The sequence below is a fragment of the Scyliorhinus canicula genome, chromosome 3 (assembly GCF_902713615.1).
Source record: "Scyliorhinus canicula chromosome 3, sScyCan1.1, whole genome shotgun sequence".
Classification (NCBI taxonomy): domain Eukaryota; kingdom Metazoa; phylum Chordata; class Chondrichthyes; order Carcharhiniformes; family Scyliorhinidae; genus Scyliorhinus; species Scyliorhinus canicula.
The window spans coordinates 163,337,458-163,356,497 of record NC_052148.1 but is presented as its reverse complement, the minus strand read 5'-3'; positions in this window follow the sequence as shown (position 1 = coordinate 163,356,497).

The following is a 19,040-nucleotide window of genomic DNA, read 5'->3' as shown; positions in this document are numbered from 1 at the left end:
TATGGAGGTGGGTGATAAAGGACTGGAAAGGTTCGTCCTTACCCTGTAAATGCTGCTGAAAGATGTAGCGCTCGAAGCTCTCGTTCACCTCGACCTCGCAGTGGCTGTCGAACTTTAGGAGGACCGTCCTGAACTTAGATTTATCTTTCGCGCCGGCGAAGGTGAGCGAGTTAAAGATGTGTAGGGCAGGAACCCCGGCTGTGGAGAGAAAGAGAGCAATCTTCCGTGCGTCCGAGGCAGGTTCCGGGTCCATGGCCTCAAGGTACAGCTGGAAGCGCTGTTTAAAAATCGTCCAGTTGGAGTCCAGGTTGCCGGTAATGCGGAGCGGCGGCGGCAGGTGAATGCTGTCCATGTTGCAGGATGGCTGAAGACTGGTGGAAGGCTGATCACTGGTAGGTAGGTCTCAGATGTTCTAACATCCCTCAACTGCTGGTACCATGATGTATTGGGCACTTTGGATCCGTGAAGTAGACATAGGCCACCAACACTGAAGATGGGTCAACACTATTTTATTAACTCTTATAAAATGCTAAACATACTATTACTGTGGGTTTACGCGATGCTAGATTAACTAGAGGCCTGTGCCTGTCTGAACCAGTTGAATCACTCAGCACGTGGTGAGAGTCTGTACTGTACTTGATAAGCTCTTGTGCTTCTGAGAGGCTGCATCCAGAATGAGCGGGAAAAGTGATGCCCTCTGCCTTTATAGTGTGTGTGTTCAAACTGGTGATTGGCTGTGGTGTTTATGCATGTTGATTGGTCCTAGGGTATGTCCATCAGTGTGTGTGTCTGCACCATGATATACTGGTGTATATTATGACACTGCTATCCCTCTTGATGTCGGAGAATCACTTTTCAAAAACATCTGGAGTGATTCACGCCCGTTTTTCGGCGGGCGTGGGGTCATAGCCCCATTTTCGGAGAATCCCGGCCCATGGCTGCTGAGGGAGAGAGAAGGCGTAGGACATGTTCCCAGATGCGCAACTGTGGGCTGCCGGCCATTCTGCTGGCTGGGCTGGCAGGGGAAACATCTGAGAGGCCCGCGGGGAGTAGCAGGGGTTGGCCAGGAAATGGGGTTGGGGTGTCCTCCAGGACCGGGGTGTCCAGGCAAGGCAGCCATCTTGCTACGAACTCCACTGATGGCCCACTGTAGATGCGGTTGCACAGAGTGCCACTGGCCGTATGGGTGACCCAACATCCCACCCACAACCGGGCGCCACCCTGCAAGCAGGGCATCATGCAGCCCACCCAAGGGGAACACCCACAGTAGATCCCAGAGGAGGGCGGTGGACGGAGGCCACAGAGCATACTGCTGGCATGGGTAGCGCCAGCCACCGGGGCACATGCCTGAAGGGATGGGTGCCGGGGCCAGACGCCCCCCCCGGTCCCGGGCCCCAACAGGGCTAGGAGTGCAGTGCGGAGGGCAGAGTGCCAGAGAGAACGGCCGATAGTGGGTGTGGGGATGGTAGAGGAGGCCGGGGTGGAGGGGGACCTGTTGGGGTAGAGGCTGCAGTGCGGGTCGGGGCCACCATGTAGCCTGTTGGACCGTGTTAGGCATGGGAGTATGCACCATTCGAACATGTCTGCCTTTCACTCCCTGTGGACAATAGATTTCGGTATCCAACCAGGAATGGTTGGCATCTGCTTTGCCACCGCAGCATTAGCTGTATGAGCAGGAGCTGCCTGGGGAGGGTCCTGCATCAGCAGAGTCTGACCCAAAGGAACAGGAGCCAGCCAGTAATGATGGAGAGCCTGTCATAATATACACACAGGTATATGATGGTGCACAGACAAGCAGTGATTGACACACATGATTACCAATGAACACACAGAACACAGCAGCCAATCACCAGACAGGACACAACCACTATAAAGCCATAGGGCACTAGTTTTCCCGCTCTGTTGGGATCCAGCCTCTGAGACAGTCAGAGCCCGTGAGCAACAACTAGAACATGCACCATGTGGTAGTCAGTTAGTCTGGTCAGGTTAGCCTCAGGTCTCCAGTCAAGTCAGCACAGTGTCAACCCACAGTTAAAGAATGTATGATAGTTAAGAGTTCAATAAAATTGAGTTGCATTTCTTCAAGTGTTGGAAGCCTGTCTCTCTAACTACTGCAGTAAACAGAGTCCTTGCAGACCCAGCTTACCCAACACATCAGAGCCAACCCTCCAACAGACTGAGGAGGAGGTGGGAAGGAGGCACTACATCAGATCTCGCATGTACCAGCAGTGCCTGTCTTTCGAGGACCTGCTAGACTGGTCATGTCACTGAAGACTTCGGCTGAGCGGGGAGACAGTGCGACATACCTGCCACATCATGGTGCAGCTGACACAGTGGTGGGTATGGGGGAGACACCTATATCCAGTGTACACAGATGCACTTGTACACTGAGGTCTGCGAGATCCCTGACAAGTCTCCACTGGGTGCCTGGAAGGACCCCTTGGCAAAATAGTTCAAGGCGACCGTCATCTTGACAGCTGCTGGGAATGGATAGTACGGGCTATCTGGAATGGTCCCCTATTACAGGGGTTCCTTTTGGGGCAGGATCTGCTCAAGGAGGCCTGGGTGGGTAGTGCATTTTTGGGGTGGCCTCCTATGAACTCGGATGGTCTCTACTAGCCTGGACCTGGCTTTGTGGACCTCGCGCTGGGCCTCGCTTGGCCCATCACAAGGTCCACCATTTCGGGGTCACGTTGGTAAAACCCACAAGTGACCTGTACCCAGGTGATTCCCGGCCGCAGGGACCAGAGAATCTTGGGGGACAGGATCATAGAGCACTAGGAATGCTAAGTATTATTGACATCCTCCGCCAGCGTGCATTGTGGTGTGAATCGCGTTTGAGTCGGCGCCCGACACCCATCCCATTTTTTCCCAACACCTGTTTATCCGTCCTCTCAGGGAATGCATTCCGGGCAACCTGGACAGAGAATCCCATGCAAGAAACCCTAGGTGTTGCCAGTCATCTCTGTAGTCTGGGTCTCTTCCCCTAGACCTCATGTTGATGTTCACGCTCTTCCTGGCCTTGTCCCACATGCAGTGCCTCCTGATGGAGCATGCATACAGATGTCTTTCCCTCCTACACCTCCTGCTTCAAATGAGAATTTGCATACAGGCTCCCTGGAATATTGGATCCATTTAAGTGATGCGTTTTGGAAGATCCAATTCAAGACTGGACTATACGGTCAGTGGAAGAGTCCTGGGGAAAATTGATGTACAGAGAGATCTGGGAGTTCAGGTCCATTGTACCCTGAAGGTGGTAACGCAGGTTGATAGAGTGGTCAAAAAGGCATACAACATGCTTGCCTTCATCGGACGGGGTATTGAGTACAAGAGTGGTAGGTCATGTTACAGTTGTGTAGGACTTTGGTTAGGCCACATTTGGAATACTGTATGCAGTTCTGGTCACCACATTACCAGAAGGATGTGGATGCTTTAGAGAGGGTGCAGAGGAGGTTCACCAGGATGTTGCCTGGTATGGAAGGTGCTAGCTATGAAGAAAGGTTGAGTAGATTAGGATTGTTTTTGTTGGAAAGATGGAGGTTGAGGGGGGACCTGATTGAGGTCTACAAATTTATGAGAGGTATGGACAGGGTGGATAGCAACAAGCTTTTCCCAAGAATGGGGATATCAATTACAAGGGGTCATGATTTCAAGGTGAGAAGGGGAAAGTTTAAGGGGGATGTGCGTGGAAAGTTTTTTACGCAGAGGGTGGTGGGTGCCTGGAACGCTTTGCCAGCGGAGGTGGTAGAGGCGGGCACGATAGCATCATTTAAGATGCACCTGGACAGATATATGAACGAGTAGTGAACAGAGGGAAGTAGATCCTTGGAAAATAGGCGACAGGTTTAGATAAAGGATCTGGATCGGCGCAGGCTGGGAGGGCCGAAGGGCCTGTTCCTGTGCTGTAATTTTCTTTGTTCTTTGTTCTTTATTCGCACATTTGTCCTCTCTCTGAAAAGATATATGAAAGACCATGGGTGAAGTGTGCTTAAAACAAAGGTGTGAATGAGGGAGGTATGGGAGAAGTTGAGCAGCTAAGATGTAGCAGCTTAAATCACATTATTCCTCAAGCGATCTGGCCCCTGGGAGTCCAGCACACACATAGACCAAGGAACCATCAATGACAGTCCTCCAAATGGTATGTTCCTCTGTCTCCTGAACAACTGGATGATTATCTCAGGAATCTGCAGGTCCTGTTATTTATTCAGTGGGAAAGTTATGTGGGGTACAAGAGATATTTGGTCCACAACTTATTGTAACATTCCTCCTGTTTATAATAAGGCAATGAATGTGTCCCTTTAAGACTTTTATGGTCCTTTTATTGGGTACTCTGAGAATTGTGGCTCATTGTCGCATCCTTCAGCTATTGTTCCTCTTGGAAAAGTCATTATCAAATACACCACAATCTTTCACCTATCTTTCTTGAAGAATTCAAGTTAAAAAAAAAATAGGGTGAATGCACTGTGGCACTCATAATCAATTAATTGCATCTGGTCACATAAAATTTGACATTACTTTCTGTAAAGAAAGTAGAGCGAGTTGGTGATAGGAACTTTCAGTGATATATGGGTATAACTCATATCCTTTGGTGATCTCAGCAATGTAACAAGACTGATTTCATCCTGTCATTTATTGCAGCCTATCTATGCTGGGCAGAGGCTCAGTTATGGTACTGGGTAGTTTCATCGCAGACCAAATAGTTTCGTTGAGATCTTGAAGATCCGTGAAAATGTTCTCTCCAGAGCATCTACTGCTGGCTGGTAGGTACCATTTCAGAGGCCACCAACGCCCCTTCTGGCATCTTGATGCTGCAACAATCTTCCAGGCTGCGACAGCCTCTCCTGTGTTCTGAAGATAAGAAAGCTTTTATGATACATTCCAGATGTAGACAATGTAGTCTCCCATTTACCCAGAATTTTGGACCAGACCATGGGAATAGTCTCCATTGTCTGTGCATGAGATCAATGAACATGACATCATTAAAATGAAAGCAAAATAAAATATCATGAAATCATTGTCCTTTTTTTAAGTCTTATGGGAGAGGTGTTTTCAGAACCCCAAAATGTATCATGGAGTTCAACCAACTCCCACCTTTAATGAATTGTTGCTTTTGAAGCCCACGGCTTGTTCCCCAGGTGTAGTATTACAATTATGGACATGTGGTTTTAAAACAAAACAATGTTTATTCCATGAACTCAAATTAACCTTTTAAATAAACATTGGATCTCTTAACACCCCTTACTTCAAAGATAACCCCGAAAAGAATACAACACTACCCAATCCTGCAAACTGTTCCTTTACACATCCAAAAGACTTAACAAATCCTTAAAACAGAAGCACATTAGATTTATATTCAATACTGAGACCTTTTTACAATTCCGATTTCACCAAAGGATTAAGAGATAGTCCTTCATGGAAGGTATCACCAGCACTCCAGCTCACAGCTACACCCAAGCTTTCTTCAAACTGAAACTAAAACTCCCAAAAAGCAGAACTGAGCTCAGCTCCCCCCATGACACCACTTCAGTAATATGATCAGCTTCATTTCTTAAAGGTACATTTCTTAAACATCCAATTCTAAAAGCCACTCTCACACGACATAAGACAGATCTTTGAGATCTGGGCCTTATACTCCTAACCTGAAAGTGCTTGTGTGTTCTCCCTCTGGGAAGGAACATCATTCTCTCTCTGTGCCATCCATTCCGGGGTCTTTATTCTCAGTGAGTGTTCAGTGACTAAATCAGTGAAAACCAGTTTAGCTAATTTGTCATGTATGGGCAATTCTGTGCTGGGACTGATGCAGGGCAGAATTTGTGGTTCTATGGTATTGATTGGGATGTTCCTGATTAAATATACTGTCTCCGCTTTCTGTGGATTCAGAATTTTCTGTGATGGTCGCTCCTCCTGGTTTTTCTCCTCAATGGGGTAGAAATGTAAGTTTTCTTTCCTTTTAGCCACTTTTCAAGTATCATGAACTGGAAGTACCACCTAACCTGATATCAGTTACGTAAGGCCGGCAGGCAGAAGTCAGGTAAGGGCAGTAGGAGACAACGGCCATAGGTCCATAGTAGGTGAGGGTGGCTATCGAACCTGGTTGAGGAAGAGACTATCGGATCATGGGTTTACTTGTGCAACCCAGAGGACTATTTCTCCTCCTTCTTGCCAAGGAGACATCCTTTTCAGAAAAGAATCACATACCTTTTTAGCTTTCTTCTGGCTCTATTGATCCATTATACCTGGTTCTCTCAGCGTCACTGGCATCTGGCATCAAACAGAGATCATCAGTATCATCAGACCCAAACTTTTGCCTGGTGCATTCGCAGCTAATGGGGTCTTCGGACTTCCCTGTCACAAAATTGACAGTAGGTGGAAAAATTGGGCTCACACTGTGTACAAAGAGAGCGGAAGTGAGCGAGAGAGAGAAAGAGAAAGAGAGAGAAGCAGGAAAAGAGGAAGAACTATTAAACAGACAATCTCATTGTGTGAAGTTTTGATGACTTAAAATTGAAAGAAAGGTATTCAACATAAAGTCCTTGAATCTCTCATCCTGGTTCATTCAGTTTAAGCAGTGAGTATCAGAGCCACACACAAAGGACAGTTTGTTCCTTGCTGTGTGGACGTAGCTGATCTCAGCTGGGGTGGCAGATGGGTGTTAATATTTGCTTCAGCGATCCTGAAATAATAAAAGTAGCTTGCATTAATGTTGCACCTTGTTACCTCAGAGAAATATATGAAAGCTCTTTGGACAATGAATTACTTTTTGAACCCCGGAAGCTCTGTAAATCAACTTAAAAATATTCTGAAAACAGAAATCAGTTACGGTTTTTAGTTCAACCATTAAGTAATGCAAGCTTTGGAGTTAATGGGACTGGCACCATCTTTGGCTGAGGAAGAATGAGCTGCAATGAGACTGGAACATCAGTAACACTGTTCAAAAAAATCAGCATTCTCACCTTTGTGTATTATATCTGACCGAAGAGAGCATAATACTGCCGGCACCAAAACAAAATGAAAGCTAGTTGTGTTTTATTTTGAAAATGCAAGCAGAAAGTGCGAGAAAAGCTCAGCAGGGTTGGTAGTATGTGAGAAAGGAAAGCGAAGAAGAAATCACTTTGGACTTGAAACAAACTTTTCCTCTCTCCACAGATGTTGCCAGTCCTGCTAAGCTTGTCCAACACTCGGTTTCCATTTCAGATCTCAAACACTTGCAGTCGGTTGCTTTTGTTTCATTTTGCAAATGCTGCCCACGTACAAACCCATGGAAGAGAAACACATAATATTGTAATGCTCACAGTATAGCCTATTGACTGCACCTAATCAATGTGTGCTGAGAGGTATATGACATTCACTTTGCTTTTTCTTCATGTATCTTGCGGTGCCCACCTTTATCTTGTCCACACTTCCAAGGAGGGCAGTGGGCTGGCAATGTTTTTGCCACAGTGGCCCACACTTTAGTTGAACAGGAAACCAGTCTCTGAGAATCCATCACGCTGGTGGGCGCTGACACACAAGAGGTGACACCAGTGAGTCAAGAGTGCCATGCCCACCATTTTCCACTCACAACAAGGATTTTCAAACTCAGAGTCACGATCGGCTTTTCAGAATGCCGGCCGCGACCGGCTTTTAAGTTGAGAATGCCGACCACGACCGACCTTTAAAAGCGAATGCTGAAGTCTTCCAACGAGAAGCGGCGGCAGAAAGCAGGTTACACATCTGCCACCTACACTGACATCACATGCCCTGTAGGTCCATGCTTTGGGCAAAATCACAGAGGTAAAATACCTCCCTTTTTTGCTGCCAGCAAGCAAATCACAGGATTGTGTGAAGAACTGAAGATGGATCATTTTGTAATAAGGAAGAGAGGGCCAGAGGCACAAACAGGCCAGGATCTCACAACTAAACATGCGAGTGAGAGCTGCGCAGGAGAGTCCACAGCAGGACAATGGAATGCTGTGTGAGCTGTGTTCAGAGCTCCAGGGCCTCTGGTGAGCAACTCATTAAGAAACATTAAGGAACAAAGAAGGATAAAGATGATATTTTGAGGTATTACATTGTTCATTTAGCCAATACAAAACTGATGAAGGAAAGTACTGGCAAATTCAAATTTTATACCCTCAAAAGTTCAAAGGCATTTGAAGACTAAGCATGGTGAGTTTGAGGGTAATTCTTTTTTCAAAGGATGCAGCGAGAACGTAAATCATTAGCTGAAGTTCTTAGCAGAAATGCAACAATGAATGACAAAGCACGTGACATTGTGAGAACCAAGCAGACTCACCTGTCGCATTAAAGGTAAGCAATAATGATGTGTTGTGAAGGTCAATCAACGTTGATCGCAAACGTCAGCAGGCATGGGTCTTTAAGGTCAGCCACTGTGGGTTGCGAAGCTCGGCCGGCGTGGGTCATGAAGGTCGGCAGGTTGGTAAAAGTGTGTCCCGGGAATAAAAGTTTGAAAACACTGATTTACAGTGCTGATCTGAATGGATAAATAGAGCTTGGTGATTCCTGCTAAAGCACCATGGACTTTTCTGATCACACACATGCATTTCTGGAAGAGGATGCTGAACTAGCAACCAGGAACCTATACCATGCATCTTTTCCTTTCTTCATTTCAGAGATATTGAGCCAAATTGTGCATCCCCATTGCCCCTGGCTGAGATTTACTAATTTAACATTGGTTTTTCCTTTCCCTGGCACGGAGATGAAACAGCTACCACCCGGGTACCTCTCCATCTGGTGCAGCTCAGATTAGGCCCTGTGTGGAATCAAACCTGCATCATCTCATTCAGCAGTCCTAAGTGTTTGTATTTCCATCCTTAGTGCCTGCAGTATTTTGTTAAACTAGAATGTGTGATCATAAAAAGATGGGAAAGAACAAATGTAGCACACAGTAAAATCATACTCAATTGCATTCCATTTAGACCTGTCCAAATATGAGCTACCACCTTATCCATATTGTAACAGTGAAAAATTAACTATTTTCCACAGCATCTCCACACGTTATTTGTTTTTAGTTGAGTCAAAATGTAGTCCAAATTGACTCAGTTTTGCTTCCTTGTCCCTGGTCGGATTAACACACTGCTAATGCAATTTTGATGGAGGTGTATTCATATATCAAACCTTATCTCTAACCAGAAAAAGAATTCACCAGCTGTAATTAATGACAAGCTGTAATCCTGTTCAATGAAGCTGCACCAATACTCTGTCGCTGCAATCAGCTCTCTCCAACGAGTTGGGCAGCAATTCCTGATAGGAATGAACACAATGCTTCAGACTTGCGATTCTGCCTGTACATATTTTAATTTCCCATATCATAGCAAACAGCTGAATAATGAATATAAAGAGGTTAAGACATTCTGAAATACTTTCTGTTGTGTTGGAGTTCTATCTGTGCAATCACAGATATATAACATTTTAAAAATACACTGATTCCTTTCAGTTTCTATGTCGTCCTCTTTTATTAACAGACTCAACTCCTAGTAAATAATAATTTAAAATACTTTAAGTGAATCATATTAATAAGTAACAGGTTTTTTGCACTTACACGAATCACCTTGTAGATTGTTAACATGTTTGTTTTCACTGGTAAATGTTGTTTCTCCAGATATGACATAAATTTGTTTTTGGAATTCCCTAATGGTAAAGAATGTGAAGACTATGGATTTAACTGACGCCTTTTAATGTGGTGTGAACAACGTCTGTCTATGGTAGATTACTGAGACAATGAGCTCGGTCAGAACACAGGATATCCATTGCTTGAGCCTGATACAGTTCACATTCAATATGGGTCAATATGGGTTCAAACTGAATACAAATGATTGGACAGAGTTCACACTGAGGACTTCACAAAATCAGGCTATGATGCGGGAGGTGCAAATGGTGCTGAGTTTTGTTTTATAGCTTATATCTGTCAGCGATTTGAATCAGGATTTCATGTCATTCTGACAAAATAGCTCTTGCTTCACAAACTCAAGGATAGGCCTTTGGAATGAATTGGGAGATGGAGCTTCTAGATCTGAAAGAAAAAAACAGTCCCCTCTGTATTTGCCCATTTGATACAACTCTCTTGGAAATTGGCAGAAATATTCAATGTATAAAAGGTATAGTGCAGCTACGCAAAAACAGAATGGAACATTGGAAACTACTATAAAGGGGAGATGATGGTGTCGTGACACCCAGGCCAATCCTCTGAGGACACAGGTTCAAAGCCCACCATGGCAGCTGGAATGAAAATCTGGAATTGAAAGCTAGTTTCAGTAATGGTGACCATGAAACTATCACTGATTGTTGCAAAAACCCATCTGATTCATTGATGCCCTTTAGGTAAGAGTTGGGGTTAACTCTAATGATAGCTACTGAACATGTACATAAGGATCACTGACTGAGAGGAGATGAGTGTGTAGAAGCTCAGGGATGAGCTCCACCAAGTCTTGGCCTTATTCAACCCTTGCAAATTGTTAGCACGTATAATAAATGCATTTTGAACAATAATAAATAACCTCCAACAAGATCCCTCTTCTCAAGTAAGAAGCCAACAAAGCCACGATAACAAAGGAAGGAAATCCACCATCCTTATCTGGTCCAGCCTACATATGACTTCCGAGTGACGCCAATGTGGTTGTCAATAATCGTCTCTGAAATGGGATGGCAAGCCACTCAGTTCAAAGGCCATTAGGAATGGACAGCAAATGCTAGCCTTATGATGCCCACACTACATGAAAGGATAAAGAAAAAAAATCAAAGAATTTCAAAAAATACATTTATTCACTTATTTCTCTTTCCCTCATAAGGGACAAGCAGAGGTTTTGACTCCACAAGTCCATTAGAACTAGGTTAGGATCCAGTGTATCCTGGTCCTGGCCTAGTTCCCTCGAGTCACTGGACTCTCACATCCTCCTACCAGCACTGATAACCACATCTTGCAATATAAACAAATTCTTGTTATGTCAGATGGAACACATTCAAAGAGAACCTTGATGATGAAGGGATGAATACATTTTTCATTGAGCTTCACTGGGACAAAGATGTAAGTTCCAATAAATATTTTAATTCCCTGAAAAGAGCAGATGGAATATTGTTCTGAAGGTAATCAATCTCTCTACAATCACTTGTTTTGTTTCAACAACTTAATCAATAGTTATGGGGACAAGGTGGGAAAGTGGAATTGAGGAGTACACCAGATTAGCCATGATCTAATTGAATGGCGGAGCACACTCGATGGGCTGAGTGGCTACTTCTGCTCCTCCATCATATGATCTTCTAATTATCACCATTATGAGGCGCACAACAACTGCTTTAGTGAGAACAGGATCCCTTGGACCTAAAAGGGAGAATCTGGGTAACCCGGGACGACGCTCCTGGTTTGGGCTTTCTGACAAGTGGTCAGATGGTTCTGTATAATGTGGTCACCTTATTCTTACTGGCTTAGTTATGGTTACTTTTAGATACAAAATGTAATATATCGCAAGTAAGGCAATCATAGAAAACCATAGGACTCTTATAATAGAAAATAATTAAATTTCTTGCACTTTTCATGATCACAAGATGTCCCTTTAGAGCCAATGGTATATTTTTGAAGTGTAGTCTATGCTGTAATGTAGGAAACAAGGCAGTCCGTTTTTGCAGAGTAAGCTCCCTCAAACAGAAAGGTCATAATGACCAGATAACCTGTTTTTGATTATGTTGATTGCAGAATAGATACTGGCTAAGACACAAGAGATAGACCACCAGTCTTCTTCAAAGTAATGCAATGAAATTTTCTTTATCCATCAGAGAGAGCAAACGGGGCATCAGTTTGATGATAAATCATGTGAAAAGCAGCACCTTTGTGCGGTACTCTTTCCGTGCTGCATTGACTGTCATATGTTAATTTTATGGTCAGGTCCTGGGGCTGGATTTAGTGTGCCCGGTGCAAGACCTGCCCACCAGTTGCAGAAGCAGCGGGAACTGGTTTTGCTAAACTTAATTAAGTGCATCTCAGCTGACCAGCATCGGGCCTACCTACTCCAGGATTTAAGACCCAGGTGGCAGAAATGTCTGTCAAAAGTTGCTGGTCAATTAGGCGGTGGCACCTCTCCATTGTTGACAGTGCCACATGAGTGTTGGCTGCTGACAATAATGCTCTGAGGACCTCAACGGGGGTCATCACTGGATCCTTGGACTCCGGTGAAAGTGGGCAGAGGATGGGGGCGAAGAGGTCTAAATCATACGTTGGGGGGGGGGGGGGGGTGCAAGAGCATCGGAGGCAATGGTAGGGATGCCTTCCATGATGCTGAGTCCCTTAATCAGGCACAGACAATGGAGAGACCTCTCCTGGTAGGTTGGCTTACTAACCCTAACCCAGCAGGTTTTGCTGAGCATCATTCAGGTAAAGCTGTGCGATTGGTTGCCACTAAATTGTGCAGGGCTCAGGGATAATTGGTGTCAATTGGACCATTAATGAGCCTAACTGACATCCCATTATGGGTGTGCAGGTTTCTTTCATGGGCCCATCTGAATTTCCAACTTGATTGCTGTAAGTTTTCACACCTCTGGTAGACCAATGCCCATCTCCCATGGTTAAATGGGTCCGGCCGCAATGTATCCTGCCACAATGGTAGTTATGATGGCATAGTGGTAATGTCACTGGACTACTAATCCAGAGATCCAGAGCAATGCTCTGGGACCCATGTTCGAATCACATCACAACAGATGGTGAAATTTGACTTCAGTTAAAATAAACATCTGGAATTAAAAGTTTCATGATAGTCTCTGTCAATTGTCATAAAACCCCATCTGGTTCACTAATGTTTGTCATCCTTACCTGTTCAGGCCTAGATTTGATTTCAGATGGACAGCAATGTGGTTCAATCTTAAATGCCCTCTTAAATGGCCTGGAAAACTACTCAGTTAAAGAGATGGACAATAAATGGTGGCTCAGCCAGCAACACGCACATCCCATGAATCCACCTCCGAGTATGACTTGAAAATTCTGATACTGGGATAGGAATGCTACCAACTGAGTCATTGTTGACATCTGAGGTCCAATATGAAGATACAGGTTTGGGCCCATACAAAAAAGTGATGAAAAGACAATTGAGGAATTTGGAGAAAAAGGTAAAGATTTTAGATACAATCTGCAGAGGGATTGGAAACCAATAAAGATCGATAAGAGGTGAGGAGAATTTTGCAGTAGGATAGGATAGTTTGAACATTATATGAGATCACACTTGTGAGATCAGATGTTGGAAGTGTTCAGTATTAAGAAGGAAAAATACCTTCTATGGCAGATTTGGACGTGAAAGCTGGCAATCATTTGGAAATATTTAACTCTTGTTCAATAGGTCCTAAAAACCTAATGAATAATTGTCATGGTTGATTTACAGTGCAGATTGTAAGATACTAATACATCTCGCATGGTGTTGCTCCTGGTGAGTCAGAAGCGACAGTTTTATAAAGATGGGTTTGTTGTCAATAATGTGCAACAGTGAAAATTCAACAGGAAGTCTGACATTTCCAGTAGCATGTGCCAAAATAAAGTGTAAATAGATGTGATATTCTAGGCATTTATTTAGTTTCCCCTAAAAAAAAGTTTGCATAATGTATGTGCAACAAATAAGACACTTACCAAAAATACAAGATTTAGGTTCTGATTTTCATTCAGGGGAGTGAGGAGAAAAGCTTCACTTACAACAAAAGTCCGGCATAAATTTATTGGCTAACTTCTCACTTAGAGCACTTAAAAAGTCAGTGGAAAGTGTTGAAAAATTGTATAAACCAGAGGCTGCCCACGGACAAAAGGCAGATGTCATGATTACAGTCTGGAAGCATCTCTTGGTCATCCCAGGAACACAAATGCAAAAAAGGCAAACTTCCGTCTGGCTGCCTTCAGCCAGGCTGGAAAGTTGAAGCAGTCCACCCCCCCCCCCCCCCCCCCACCCCGCCACTCTCCCCTCAGACTCGAGTTCAATATTGGCGACATTGTTTTGAGAAAATGCACATATAGGCCCAGATGTTTGCCATGACAGAAAGGCTCTTCTTCATGGTTAAAATAGTAGAAATGGCAGGAAAATTAAAGTCCTGCTCCTGAACATGACATGTCCTAGTTTCGCAGGGCTGAGACTTGGACCTGTGTTCACACATGTGCATTTATTGAAGGCTGCTGGACATTCAGGTCTTGAGCTGCCTCCACTGAAGTAGGATTTTTGTCAGTCAGTAGTGTGAAACCCAACTAGTGCAGATTGGACCACATAGGAGCCGATGGATTTATTTTGATAACCAGATTACCCCTGTGGAGAAGTAAGGTACTTCTTTGGATTTGGGCCCAGGGGCACCTTTAAGAGAGGTAAGGCACCCTTTGGGATTGTTAAAGGTAAACATAATTCTGCACAAAAAGTGCATAAACTCATTGGAACTGCTAAACCTGTCAAAGTGCTGTAAAGCTCTCAAATAACTGTTGAAGCTGTCAAAATTCATTGGAACTGTCAAAGCTGTCAATGGATTTAACTCTGCTGGGTTTTAAATTTTAAAAAGTCTGGAGTTCAAAAACGTCGGTGCTTGGTAGCTCATTCTGTTTGTTGACATAACCCTGAGGGCTAATTACATTTGTGCTGTAATAACTGATTTTACAAATTAACATCATCACAGCGGAGAGCTTATGAAGTGAGCAGTTTGATTGACAGCTCCAGATGGTTATAGAAAAAAAAGTTTGCTTTCATTAGAAATTAGTTGAAGACATTTCTGTGTGTTGAATTTATTTTTAAATCAATGTGAATGTTTTTTGTTTAAAGTATCATCAACAGACAGATAACTTCATTTTATGTCAGTTCCTGAGATTTGGCAATGGTGGATACTAGGTGAGTTTGCATTAATAGAGTAAGGGCACAATGTGGTAGATGGTGAGGAATAGATTACCATGGGTTGGCACTAGAGAGGGCCATGGGTTGGGGTGGAGACTGGCATTGGCAAAGGGAGTATGGGGCCACATTGGGGTGTGGGGAAGGGAGGTGGCATAGATTGGCATGGATAGTGAATGGGAAATGTGTTGTGAGGTAAGTGGGACTGGAGAGCAATTTCCTGATTTGATGATTTTTTTAAACAAAATTCAACAAAGTGCCGGAGCAGAGAGGCAGGCCTTCCGCTCAGCCTGCCTCTGCATCCAACAGTCTCCAGATTCATTCTGGGGGCATGGGAGCCAACTCTATTCCAGCCTGCAACCTCCCCCCACCCCCCCCTCCCGCCATGAAAATCTCTTTAAGATCTGTATACCCAAATGTCCATGGAACTCTGTTTTGCTTATACTCAAAGTCAGAGCATCTACAGCTTTTTTTTAAAAAACCTTCCAATTAAGGGAAATTTAGCTTGGCAATCCACCCAACCTACACATCTTTGGGTTATGGGTGCGAGACCCACACAGTTATGGGGAGAATGTTCAATCTCCACACGGTCGGGGACCAGGAGCTGGGATTGAACCCGGGTCCACAGTGCCGTGAGGCAGCAGTGTTAACCACTACGCCACCATGCCACCCCCCATCCACAGCTTTCTAAAGGGGAGGATTTCCAAGACTCAAAAATCTTTGAGTGAAGAAGCTTCTCATCATCTCAGTTCTAAACAGCAAACCACTTATTTTGAAGTTGTGACTTCATGGCCGGGGTTCCCGACCCTGCCCTATTCTCCAGCGCCATTTTCCAGGGGCCGGCGAGATTCCCGCCACTCTGGTCGGGACCTGGCAGGTAAGTGTGTGGGGGCAGTCCTGGGGGAGGGCGCGGGGGTATCCGACAATGGGGGGAGGCCCCTACGGTGGCCTGGCCTGCGATCAAGGCCTACCGATCTGTGGGAAGGCTAGTTCCGTGGGCGGCCTTCTTTCCTCCATGTCGGGCCCCTGCAGGGGGCCCCATATTGCCCAGGTGCTGGTGCGGAGAAGGGAACACCCGCGCATGTGTGGAAATACGCCAACCGTTCTGCACATACGCGAAAATATGCCGGCCGGTCCACACATGCGTGAGATCATTCCAGCGGTTCCATGCATGTGAAAACTTGTGCCGGCCCTTCGACGCCGGCTGGAGCGCCACCCACCACTCCGGCATCAACCTAGCCCCTGGGAAATTGAAGAATTCCTCACTTTTGGGGGCTGTTGACACCGGTGTGGTTGGTGCCAGTTTTCCCACCGGTGTGGGGACATCGCCCCATTTTCAGAGAATCCCGCCCCATGTTCTACATTACGTAGCCATGGGAAACGTTGGACAGAACTTTAAACCGATAGTCCCTAGTCAAATAGTGGGACCATTATCAGTTCAGGACCTCACCAGGAGGCTTTTCCAAAGACCTTTAACTGAGCCAAAGCCTTGAACCCCTGTTCAGGGTTCCCAAATAATTAGGGAATGTAGCCGGCATGCCGAAGTGGATCTGTCAATGTTTCTCCTCAAACGGAGCCTGGAATGGGTTACAACAGCTGAGCCCACATGGATATTTGAGGCCGTGGTGATAATGACAATGCAGAGGCGGCTTGGGAACAATGCTTTTTGGGTGCCTCCCTCTTACCTGGAGATCCTACTGTAGGATCTGAGGGACCCATGGTTAAGTGATTTTTCCCTCGGATGAAGGAGGGAAAACACACCGAGAAAGCAGGTGCACATGAAAGTGACCAAGATAGTCAGAAGCAGATGTGTGGTGTCTCCAAGCCAAAGACAGTGTGCCAAGCGGACCCAGGATATCAGAGAGGGGATTCCGGTGTGCAGCAGTGCAGGGGGACTGGGAGCGAGTTGTGCATGGCAAGGGGGCAAAGGGGTGGCAGTGGGATGTTGAGCGGTAAAGGTGAGTATGATAAATCCGTGTAGACTAGTTATTTTACCATGCATAGGTTTAGTAGGCATTAATTGCCCACTTTAGGGCTGCCTAACGCCACTCCTGCCTTTATAAACATATGGTGAAGGCAGGGGTATATGGATAGACAGTGAACAGGCTGCAGCCTAGATTTTACACAATACTGCCTTCAAACCCACTGGTGGGAGAGTATGAAATCCAGCCCAATATCCTGAAAGATGGAATCTAGCATTTTTTTAAACTTTATTTAGAGTGCCCAATTCATTTTTTCCAATTAAGGGGCAATTTAGAGTGGCCAATCCACCTACCCTGCACACCTTTGGGCTCTGGGGAACAAACCCACGCAAACACAGGGAGAATGTGCAAACTCCACACAGACAGTGACCCAGAGCCGGGATCGAACCTGGGACCTCGGCACCGTGACCCAGAGCCGGGATCGAACCTGGGACCTCGGCGCCGTGAAACAGCAGTGCTAACCACTGCGCCTCTGTGCTGCTCCTGGAATCTAACATTTTGCCTACTACTGACTTTATAATAACTGGGCAATGGCTTATGAGAATTAGCCTTTGAGCAGAAGACTAAAAGTTGAAGCAGCCTGCTTGCCAGGACGCTGTTCCCAGGTTTGTTTTTGGAAAGGAGAAGTCAGACTCCTCAGCATCAAGTGCATCTTAGGAACCAGGGGCTAGATTCTCCGCCAGTGGGATGCTCCATTTTGCCGGAAGCCCGGAGGTTTTCCGACGGCATGGGGCTGCCCCACAATGGGAAGCCTCATTGACCATCCGGTGAAACGGAGCATACCGCCGGCGTGCTGAACCAGGTTTGGAGGGAGTCAGATTGATTGGTTAGCTGGAAATTGGTGGGTTTGCCAGGGAGAGTATTCTGCCTGACAACAGTCAGCAATTAGTTCCTACGTGATGCTTTCTAAGAGAAGTGGGTGATGTGTTAGGCAGGTTGGTTCGACGTTGACTGCAACTGGATGCAGTGAAACTAGAAACAGACGTCTGACACAGGAGATTATCCAACACTTTTATTCAACTAATGGATTGCTGTACATGTTCAGCTGTGGGTTGACACTCTACTAATCTAACTGATGACCTCTTACTGGCTTGACCAGACATACTAGATACCGCATGGTGATAGTGCTCACTAGCTTGTGCACTCTGACTGTCTCAGTATCTGGGTCCTGAGAGAAGGGGAGTCTTAATGCCTTGTGGGCTTTATAGTGGTGGTGTCCTGTCTGGTGATTGGTTGTTCTGTGTTGTGTGTTCATTGGTTATCCTGTGTGTCAATCACTGCCTGTCTGCATCTCATTATATACATGAGTGGATATTATGACAGTGGGCAGAAGCATTTAGACTTTGGAAGTGAAAGGAACTCTCGCTTTCTCCTGCTTGCTGATGTGAAAGAACTGCTTTATTGTTCGGTAAGCACTGAGTGCCTGGCACACCTTTACTGTGAACGTGGAATGATGCTGAGTCTGCAGAGAAGATAGGCAATCTAGCCTGAGAAAATCATCTCAAGCCCAGAAGGAAGAAGTATCAAAATGAAAGCTGAACTTCGGAGAGATACTAACTGGAAATCATCCAAGAACATCAAAGATTTTTATCCTTTCATTTCATTAATTTTATTAACCTTTATTTTTTGAGTTGTTTGTCTGTGTATGTGTGTAGAGAGTGGGGTGAGATGGGAATTCAGGGTGGGGGGGGGGGGGGAGTAGTGTGGGGGAAGGGGTATTAAATAGTTAGTAGCATTTTCTGTCCATTTAATTATAATACTGTAAAATGCTGCTGGAGGGCTTATTTTGTTGCTCCTGGACCGGCTGGAGACTGAAGCGGGGAGGTGCTCCTCTTGAGGCTCTGGTGGAATGTGGGCAAGACTCAATGCGTACCTTTTGTCAGGAGTATGTGAGGGGGTTTACAAAGAGGTGGAATCCAAGGTCAAGGAGTGGAGAAGGAGGTGCTCGACCTGGAGTCATGTCTCGGTCAGCCCGATGAGGACCCGGCCCTGCGGTTGGTGTACAGAGAAGGGCGCGCTGCGGCACTTGCAACTTGCTGGGTCTGACGGTGGGTACGTGAGGTTGTGGATCCAGATCTTCACAGACGTGGACCTTCTTCTACTCCCTGGAAAAAGGCGTGGAGTACATCAGGAGCTCCTTACACTGTTGGCCACAATGGGTCCCTCATCTTGGATCCGGAGGAGGTCAGTTCCCAAATCCAAAGCTTCTACAATGCCCGTCCAGTGA